This window comes from Callithrix jacchus, chromosome 3 (genome assembly GCF_049354715.1).
Source record: "Callithrix jacchus isolate 240 chromosome 3, calJac240_pri, whole genome shotgun sequence".
Lineage (NCBI taxonomy): Eukaryota > Metazoa > Chordata > Mammalia > Primates > Cebidae > Callithrix > Callithrix jacchus.
Window position 1 is genome coordinate 139,907,987 of NC_133504.1, and position 11,035 is coordinate 139,919,021.

The window sequence follows — 11,035 nt, forward strand, 5'->3', positions numbered from 1 at the left end:
TCAACTGAAGCCAGTTTTTAAAATCTTTTTCTATTTGTAAAGAGCTCATCTTACATTGAGTAAGTTACCTAGCATTCCCTGTGTCAATTTGTTCTTGTACTATTTCACATAATTAAGAATTTGCTGTTTGTTTGTTTTTATAGAGACAAGGTCTCACCGTGTTTCCAAGGCTGGTCTCAAACTCTTGGGCTCAAGTGATCCTCTTGTCTTAGCCTCCCAAAGTGCTGGTATAACAGGTGTGATAGGCTGGGCATGATGGCTTACGCCTGTAATCCCAGCACTTTGGGAGGTTGACAGATCACGAGGTCAAGTGATCGAAACCATCCTGGCTAACATGGTGAAACCCCATCTCTACTAAAAAACAACAACAACAACAAAAAAACAGGTGTGACAGGCATGAGTCATTGCACCTAACCTGTTTGTTTTTATGATAAACGACTGTTTTTTTTTTGAGACAGTTTCACTCTGTTGCCCAGGCTGGAGTGCAGTGGTGAGATCTCAGCTCCCTGCAAACTCTGCCTCCCGGGTTCAAGCAATTCTCCAGCCTCAGCCTCCCAAGTAGCTGGGACACAGGCATGCACCACCACGCCCAGCTAATTTTTGTAATTTTAGTAGAGACAGAGTTTCACCATGTTGGCCAGGATGGTCTCGATCTCTTGACCTCGTGATCCGCCCACCTCAGCCTCCCAAAGTGCTGGGATTACGGGCATGAGCCACCGCGCCTGGCCAATAAACTACTTTTTATTTTCTGTGATCTTCTTGGCTTCATGGAATTTTTTTTTTTGTAATCACTTTTTTCCACAAATCTTTGTCAGGTTTCCAAATACATTTTTAATATCATTTATAGGAAACACTTTGTCAGTTTTAAATAATGCTAGGACTGGGCTCAGAAAGACATTGAGAATGATAAATGTAACTTAAACTACTTTGGCATGCTTGAAGTGTAATTAATATTGGAAGATGATGGTAGCAGAATACAACCATATTTAATATATCCAGAGGCTCTGGTTATCCTTAAAGGGAAATGACCAACAGTGGAAACTGGAGAGCAAAAATCAGCAAACAGAGCCTCTCATCCTTCTAGATGCTTTCCCTGACTAATTGGCTGTGATGGCCTGGAAATTAGGATATTTAGTAAATTGTTAAAAAGTTCATAATGAGGTTTCTCCAAAAAAAAAAAAATGAGGTTTCTTCAATAGTCTTTTTTTTTTGAGACAGAGTTTTGCTCTTGTCTCCCATGCTGCAGTACAATGGGGCGATCTTGGCTCACTGCAACCTCCTGGGTCCAAGCAATTCTCCTGACTCAGCCTCCTGGGTAGCTGGGATTTCAGGCACCTATCACCATGCCCGGCTATTTTTTGTATTTTTAGTAGAGATGGGGTAACACCACGTTGGTGAGACTGGCCTCAGATTGGTGACCTCAGGTGATCCACCCACCTTGGCCTCCTAAAGTGTTGGGATTACAGGCATGAGCCACCGCCCCCTGGCTGAAATATCTTAATCCTTCAAAAAACGTTGCTGAGTGTGGAAGGTGGAAATGGTTTATGGAGGGCAGCCTCTGGGGCAGTGTGATCACTTTAGCCAAGATTTCCTCTTTTCCCTACTCTGTCCTCTGAATTCCCCAGCTGCAGTTGGGCAATGTTAAGAATCACTTTGTGGCCAAGCACGGTGTTTTACACCTGTTATCCCAGCATTTTGGGAGACCGAGGCAGGCAGATCACCTGAGGTCGGAAGTTTGAGACCAGCATAACCAACATAAAGAAACCCTGTCTCTACTAAAAACACAAAATTAGCCAGGCACGGTAGCACATGCCTGAAATCCCAGCTACTCGGGAGGCTGAGGCAGGAGAATTACTTGAACCCGGGACGCAGAGATTGCAGTGAGCTGAGATCGCATCATTGCACTCTGGCTTAGGCAACAAGAACAAAACTCTGTCTCAAAGAAAAAAAAAAAAAAAAAAGAATCACTCTGCATCGCAGGCACCTTGGGGATCTGGCTGAGATCTGAGATTGAAATGCCACCTAAAACCGTGGGTCAGTGCTCATACACAGTAGAAATGAAAATCATAGATTTCAGGGAGATCAACGCCTTGGAAGTTCCCTTAGCTCTCAGTGTCGTTCTTAGCACAGCCTGCAGCCACTTGGCACCACTGATACTGAGGGCCTAGGGGGCTGTCACCGAGGCAATAGTCTCCATTGTTGCATGCAGCCTCCCAGGGTAATTGACAGCGACAGGGGTTAGGCCAGGGAGAAAGACCAAAGAACAGACATCAGAGGCAATTACCGCAAAACCCAGCTTGCCTTAATGGAGGTATTCACTCAGAATGTCATTTTGGAGATAAATTCCTGAGACCGATTAAAAATTTTGATAGTTACCAAGGTAAAAATAAAACCCTAGGGTTTTCTATGAAAAAGATGTTTTCGCCAACAGCACACCAGCATCTGTTTCCTGGGGTTAGATATTTCCTGGCTTGCAAATACACTCCTCTCCAGTACCTAAAACACCGTTTGATTACATTTCCGAAGTGGTCCCATCTGTTTTTTTATTCCTCAGTAAATTTATACATTCTTTTCTGCCAGCTTGCATTGAACAGTTATGCAGCATCTACTACGTGCAAAGCATTGCTTCAGTCGATATGAAAATTCTACCTTGGACATGGGCAGGGGAACACATTAATGTGAGATCTTGCTTTAATGATCACCCTGCCAATTATTTTTGTCAGTATTGGCTCCAGGCCATCAGGAAAAATTCCTCTCCAGTGGCCGAAAATCTGATAGACCAGATGTTTTGATGTTTCCTGAGAATTAAGCTCTTCCTATTTTTCTCCCTTTTTTTTTTTTTTTGAGACGGAGTTTCCCTCTTGTTACCCAGGCTGGAGTGCAATGGCGCGATCTCGGCTCATGGCAACCTCCACCTCCTGGGTTCAGGCAATTCTCCTGCCTCAACCTCCTGAGTAGCTGGGATTACAGGCATGCACCACCATGCCCAGCTAATACTTTGTATTTTTAGTAGAGACGGGGTTTCACCATGTTGACCAGGATGGTCTCAATCTCTTGACCTCATGATCCACCCGACTCAGCCTCCCAAAGTGCTGGGATTGCAGGCGTGAGCCATCACGCCTGGTCTCTTTCTTATTTATTTATTTTTTTTTTGAGTTGGAGTCTCACTCTGTCACCCAGGCTGGAGTGCAGTGGCATGATCTCGGCTCACTACAGCATCTGCAAGTGATTCTCATGCCTCAACCTGCTGAGTAGCTGGGACTACAGGTACACACCACCATGTCTGGCTAATTTTTGTATTTTTAGTAGAGATGGATTTCCATTTTGTTGGCTATGCTGGTCTCAAACTCCTGAGTTCAAGTGATCTGCCTGCTCAGCCTCTGGAAGCGCTGGGACTACAGGCATGAGCCACCATGTCCAGCCTCTTTTCCTTAATATTGGGAAATAGATGCCAAATTCAAATGCCTTCATTAATATATGTGTGTGTGTGTGTGTGTGTGTGTGTGTGTGTATTCTTTTTTCTCTTTTCTTTTCTTTTTTTGTTTTGAGGAGGAGTCCTGCTCTGTCACCCAGGCTGGAGTACAGTGGTGCGATCTTGGCTCACTGCAACCTCTGCCTCCCGGGTTCAAGTGACTCTTCTGCCTCAGCCTCCCGAGTAGCTGGGACTACAGGCATGTACCACCACACCTGGTTAATTTTTGTATTTTAGTGGAGATGAGGTTTCATCATATTGGCCAGGCTGGTCTTGAACTCCTGACATTGTGATACACCTGCCTCAGCCTCCCAAAGTGATGGGATTACAGATGTGAGCCACCGTGCCTGGCCAAAAAAAAATATTTTAATATACTTATATTTTAGTGTATGTACTTCTCAACGTTTGTTTCTTGGTAATACACATGCATATTAACTCCCCTTTTTTTGTGAGACAGGTTCTCACTGTCACCCAGGGTGAAGTACAGTGGCATGATCTCAGCTCACTGTACCCTCAAACACCTTAGCCTCTCAAAGTGCTGGGATTACAGGCATGAGCCATAGCACCCAGCCCCATTTTCATTTAACAGTATACCCTAGGCTGGGCACGGTGGCTCACACCTGTAATCCCAGCACTTTGGGAAACTGAGGTGTGTGGATCACCTGAGGTTAGGAGTTCGAGACCAACCTGACCAACAAGGTGAAACCCTCTGTCTCTACTAAAAATACAAAAATTAGGCCGGGCATGTTGGCAGGTGCCTGTAGTCCCAGCTACCTGGGAGGCTGAGACAGGAGAATTGCTCGAACCCAGGAGGCAGAGGTTGCAGTGAGCCAAGATCACTCCACTACACTCCAGCCTGGGCGATGGAGCAAGACTCCGTCTCAAAAAAAAAAGAAGGAAAAAAACCCTAAGAATTTTTTTATGCCAATAAAATATCCAAATTTGTGTTTTTTTGTTCATTTCAAATAACTAATTGATATTATTTTACTATATTATTTATCCTTAGTTCTTAGATGTCCTGCCTAGAGCATTTAAAAAAGGGGATAAAAAGACAATTAATATTTTTTATAGATCTTCTCTTACCTCTGCTTATTGTCACGTTTTCCACCATAATACAAGATCTGGAATGCAGAGACCTTGTCCAGTGTATTCCCTGTGTGTGGAACAATGCCTGGCACACAGCAGAAATGTCACAAATATTTGTTAAATGAATAACTGAAAAAACAAGTCACAAAAATCTTTTACTTTTATTTATTTATTTTTGAGGCGGGGTCGAATTCTGTTGTACAAGCTGGAGTGCAGTGGTGTGATCTTGGCTCAAAGCAATCTCTACCCCTCTGATTCAAGCGATTCTCCTGCCTTAGCCTTCTGAGTAGTTGAGACTATGGCCTCCCGTCACCATGTCCAGCTAATTTTTGTATTTTTAGTAGAGATGGAGCTTCTCCATGTTAGCTGGGCTGCTCTCCAACTCCTGAGCTCAAGTGATCCACCCACTTTGGCCTCCCAAAGTGCTGGGATTACAGGTGTGAGCCACTGTGCCTGGCTATTATCATTATTTTTTAATTTTTGAGACAGAGTCTTGTTCTGTCACCCAGGCTGTAGTGCAGTGGTGTGATCTTGGCTCATGGCAACCTCTGCCTCCAGGTTAAAGCGATTCTACTGCCTCAATCTCCTGAGTAGCTGCGACTACAGGAGCATGCCATGACGCCAGGCTGATTTTTTGTATTTTTAGTAGAGATGAGGTTTCACCTTATTTGCCAAGCTGGTCTTGAAATTCTGACTTTAAGTAATCCACCCACCTCAGCCTCCCAAATTGCTGGGATTATAGGCATGAGCCACTGCACCCAGCCAAAAATCTTTTACTTTAAATGTTAAGATGTAGCTACTATTTTATTAAATATTTACTATTGGACTTTTCTGAACTTTTTTGTTTTTTAAATAAAGATGGGATTTCACCATGATGGCCAGGCTGGTCTTGAACTCCTGCCCTCAGGTGATCCACCCACTTCGGCCTCCCAGAGTGCTAGGATTACAGGCGTGAGCCACTGTGCCCAGCCAACTTTTCTGAACTTTTAGTTTACTCCACTCACCATAAAAGATACACTCTTTCGTTTTTTTGTTTTTTTTGAGATGGAGTTTCGCTCTTGTTGCCTAGGCTGGAGTGCAATGGCATGATCTCAGCTCACTGAAACCTCTACCTCCTGAGTTTAAGCGATTCTCTTGCCTCAGCCTCCTGAGTAGCTGGGATTACAGGTATGTGCCACCATACCTGGCTAATTTTGTATTTTTCGTAGAGATGGGGTTACTCCATGTTGGTCAGGCTGGTCTCGATTTACCATGACTTATTGAAAAGAACATAAAAGATTTCAGATTGTTCTGGTTAAGTTTATTAGGATGCCTTATTTTATTTTATTTTTTGAGGCAGGGTCTCTGTCAACCAGGCTGGAATGCAGTGGCACAATCATAGCTCTCTGCAGGCTTGAATTCCTGGTCTCAAGGGATCCTCTCACTTCAACCTCCCAAGTAACTAGGACTACAGGAATGTGCTACCAGGTCCAGCTAATTAAAAAAAAAAAAAAAATTAATAGGGGTGGGGTCTCACTGTGTTGCTCGGGCTGGTCTCCAATTTCTGGGCTCAAGCAATCTTCCCACCTCTGCCTCACAAAGTGGTGGTGGGATCATAGGTCTCAGCTGCCATGTCCAGCAGAATAGCTTTTTTCAATTAAATTCTCTACATTTCCAAATTTATATTTGGAGGTAGTTCATACTTTTCTTTAAGTTATGCCCCCAAAACCTTAAAGGAATTTTCTCCAAAATGTTTACGTCACTTCCTAAAGTTTTATAAGCTGTTAGGAATATATCTTTTGGAAGGACGCAATGACTTATGCCTATAATCCCAGAACTTTGGGAGGCCAAGGCAGGCAGATCACATGAGGTCAGGAGTTTGAGACCAGCCTGACCAACATGGAGAAAACGCATCTCTACTGAAAATACAAAGTAGCCATGTGTGGTGGTACATGCCTGTAATCCCACCTACTCAGAAGGCTGAGGCAGGAGAATCACTTGAACTCGGGTGGCAGAGGCTGTGGTAGGCCATGATTGCGCCATTGCACTCCAGCCTGGCAACAAGAGAGAAACTCTGTCCTGAAAAAAGAAACAATTACTGTGGGCATTCTCAAGGTGGGGAATTTAAAGGTGTCCATGACAGGATCTTAGCCCTGGGTCTCTGCCTTTATAATTTTGGGATAAATAAATCTGAAAGCCAAGGCCAATATAAAATGAAAATGTGGGCCCCCTTGTTAAATTTTTTTAAAAAGAGAATCTCAAGACAGCGACAGTAGAGCATTATATCCAGCACAGGGTGCTTCTAACTGTGGGGCCCCATATGGCTATACATGTTGCATACTATATGGTTTGGATATATGTTGCCTCCAATCTCATGGTGAAATGTGATTTCCCCTTGATGGTGTTATATGAGTTCTCTTTCAGTGAGTTCACGTGAGATGTGGTTGTGGAAGAGTCTAGAATCTGCCCCACACTCTTTTTCACTCTCACTTTGGCCATGTGACATGCTGGCTCCCCATCACCCTGCCTCATGATTGGAAGCTTCCTGAGGCCTTGCCAGAAGCTGATGCCAGCACCATGCTTCCTGCAAAGCCTGCAGGACCGTGAACCAATTAAACCTCTTTTTAAAATTACACAGTCACAGGTATTCCTTTCTAGTAATGCAACAACTGACTAATACACATACCCATGAAGCTGTTCCTAAAGAAAACCACTAAGATAAAATAGAGGCCGATGAGGTGGCACATGCCTGTAATCCCAGCACTTTGGGAGGCCAAGGTGGGTGGATCACCTGAGGTCAGGAGTTTGAGACCAGCCTGCTCAATATGGTGAAACCCTCTCTGTACTAAAAATATAAAATCAGCTAGGCACAGTGGCAGGCGCCTGTAATTCCAGCTACTTGGGAGACTGAGGCAGGAGAATTGCTTGAAACTGGGAGGCAGAGGTTGCAGTGAGCTGAGGTCGTGCCATTGTACTCCAGCCTGGGCAACAGAGTAAGACTCCATCTCAGAAAAACAACAACAACAAAAAGATAAAATAGAATACAATAAATGCTAAAGAAATACAAGGATGCTGAGGAAATAAAAAGGAGGAAACAATTATGTACCTGCACTACAGAAAAGGGTAAAAGGCTGAACATGGTGGCTCAAGTCTGTACAATCTCAGCACTTTGGGAGGCCAAGGAGGGTGGATCACCTGAGGTCAGGAATTTGAGACCAGCATGGCCAACATGGTGAAATCCCTTCTCTACTAAAATTACAAAAATTAGCCAGGCATGGTGGCACGCACCTGTAATCCCAGCTACCTCAGGAGTTTGAGACAAAGGGATCACTTGAATCCAGGAGGCAGAGGTTGCAGTGAGCCAAGATCGTGCCACTGCACTCCAGCCTGGATGACAGAGTGAGACTCTGTCAAAAAAAAAAAAAAAGAAAGAAAAGGAGCTAATAGATTATAGACAAACATGTTGCTACCTCTCACTTCCCCCTCCTAGGGGTCTCTAACATCTCTGTCAGTGCACTTACCACCTCAAAGGGTAATTTTCTGTTTAGGAGCCAGCTTGCCCCACTACAACACTAAAACGCCTGGAGGTCCTGGCTGTGCACTGCTCCATCTCTGGCCTTGCACTAGCACAGCGGCAGCCATAAGCATTATAGTGGCAAGAGCTCATAAACGTTTCTCTATGGATGTAATTATGCATCTGTCTGGGAGTGGCAGGAAAGTTTGACTTCACTGAGTAGGAGACATTTGAACAGGTCTTAACGAGTGGTTCAAGAGAGGAAAGTAATTTTTTTTTTTTTTTTTGAGATGAAGTCTCATTCTGTCTCCAGGCTGGAGTGCAGTGGTGCGATCTCGCCTCACTGCAACCTCTACCTCCCAGGTTCAAGTGATTCTCCTGCCTCAACCTCCCGAGTAGCTGGGACTACAGGCACGTGCCACCATGCCCAGCTAATTTTTGTATTTTCAGTAGACACGAGGTTTCACCATGTTGATGGTCTCCATCTCTTGACCTCGTGATCCACCCACCTTGGCCTTTCCAAGTGCTGGGATTACAGGCAAGAGCCACCACGCCCAGCAAAAGAAGTGAAGACAGGTAAGTGTCTTCTTCTTAAGAAGAAAATCATTAGGTATAAGCAGCAGTACAGCTGTTGATTCTTTGCCTGATGAATGATCATGATCTGCTTTTCTTTTTTCTTTTTCTTTTTCTCTTTTTTTTTTTTTTTGAGACAAAGTCTTACTCTCCCACCAGGCTGGAGTGCAGTGGTGCAATCTTGGCTCACTGCAATCTCCATCTCCCGGGTTCAGGTGATTCCCCTGCCTCAACCTCCCGAGTAGCTGGGACTACAGGCACACACCACCATGCCCGGCTAATTTTTTGTATTTAGTAGAGACAGGGTTTCACCATGTTAGCCAGGATGGTCTCTATCTCCTGACCTCGTGATCCACCCACCTCAGCCTCCCAAAGTGCTGGGATTACAAGCGTGAGCCACCGCGCCCAGCTTCATGATCTGCTTTTCTTAGAAGTCTGTGCTGCCAGTCAAGATCCTTTTGGCTGCAGATGGCAGAAGCCCACCTGGAGGAGAAACAAGGAAGAGTAGAGGTGCAAGTGGGTCCAGGACTGCCTGAAATTCGACTGTCATGTCACAGGAATCTGTTTATCATGATTTCCCCCACTACTCTGCCTGTGTATGGGCTACATGGCCTCTGGGAGGCCTCCAAAAAGGAGTCTTTTTCTTGAAGAATGAACAGAAAAATTCCAGGAAAGGATTCTGCTTGGTCTAGATTGAGTCACAGGCTTGTGGTGATGGTTGGAAGTTGGAGGTACCACACAAGAACCCCTGACTTGAGTCAGAGTAGTACTACTTCCCCCAAAAAAGCAGGATGTTATTACTAATGGAAAGAGGTGTGCTGTGTAAAGACTACAAAATGGTATCTACTGGACCAGTGTCTTCCAATCTTTTTGATCTTGATTTCCAGCAAGGAATGCATTTGATCACTAAAACTTGCTATACTAGCTGGCTGGCCTCCCTGGGAAGCAGATCTGGGCTGGGGAGCTATATGCAGCTTGTTCACTGGGGAGCACCCTAGGAGCAGCCCCTATCAGAGAACAAGGGAAGCAGGACTGAGTAGAGAGAGAGGTTGAACTCTGATGCTCTTACAACCCAGGGGAAGCCTCAATTGATCCCACAGAGAGTTCTGAAGGTGGGTCATCAATGGTGTCCCAAATTGAGGCAAGAGCAGGGTGACCAATCATCCTAGATTATCTAGTTTGGCTCAAAAGAAGGCAGAAGTATCTTGGGTTCTAAAGAACATGGGATCAGGTATTTGATAGACTTGGGCTCCGAATGGTGTCCAGTTAATTTAGCCTTTATAAAAATGTTTCTAGAGGGGGCGCGGTGGCTCACGCCTGTAATCCTAGCACTTTTGGAGGCTGAGGTGGGCAGATCACAAGGTCAGGAGTTCAAGACCAGCCCCCAACATGGTGAAACCCTGTCTCTATTAAAAATACAAAAATTAGCTGGGCATGGTGGCCCGCATAGTTCCAGCTACTCAGGAGGCTAAGGCAGGAGAATCACTTGAACCCGGGGGGCAGAGGTTGCAGTGAGCAGAGATCGGACCACTGTACTCCAGCCTGGTGACAGAGTGAGACTCCATCTCAAGTATATATATATTTTTTTCTATGGCCAGGTATATATATATAATTAATGCAATATGTCAATGATAATATATTTATATTATAATTAATTATAATATAATTATATAATTAATTAATGATTTTATATATATATATATATATATATATATATATTTTTTTTTTTTTTTTTCCTGTGGCCAGGTATTGTGGCTCATACCTGTAATCCCAGCACTTTGGGAAGCTGAGGCAGGCAGATCACTTGAGGTTGGGAGTTTGAGAGCAGCCTGACCAACATGAAGAAACGTCATTGCTACTAAAAAATACAAAAATTAGCTGGGCATGGTGGCATATGCTTGTAATTTCAGCTACTCAGTAGGCTGAGGCAGGAGAATTGCTTAAACCCAGGAGGCAAAATTTGTGGTGAGCCGAGATCGTGCCATTGCACTCCAGCCTGAGCAACAAGAGTGAAACTCTGTCTCAAAAAAAAAAAAAAAAAAAATTCTGTGCTCGCTTTGGCAGCACATATACTAAAATTGGAACGATACAGAGATTAGCATGGCCCCTGCGCAAGGATGACACGCAAATTCGTGAAGTGTTCCATATTTTAAAACAAAAATTTCTTAAGCCCTTGCTCTGTACTAGCATTTTAGGTGAACAATCTCATCTGATCATCAGAACAAACCTGTGAAGTAATTTAGTTACCAGTGCTGTCTCTGTTTTAGAGATGACGAAATGAAGGACTGGAGATCTTAAATAACCTGCTGGAGTTCCCAAAGTTCGGTTTCTTTAATAGCGTTTATGAATGTCTAACGATAGAGGCTGACATATTACTATATTTATTGAGTTGTCTGAATAAATGGGCAAAT

The 11,035-nt window shown here is 44.1% G+C and overlaps 1 non-coding gene across 1 annotated transcript; it reads left to right on the plus strand.

Moving 5' to 3' along the window:
* Positions 1 to 10,672: 10,672 nt before the first annotated feature.
* On the plus strand, positions 10,673 to 10,776 carry LOC118152486 (U6 spliceosomal RNA). The gene has a single exon (XR_004741247.1). It is a non-coding gene; the product is annotated as a U6 spliceosomal RNA (small nuclear RNA).
* Positions 10,777 to 11,035: the final 259 nt, after the last annotated feature.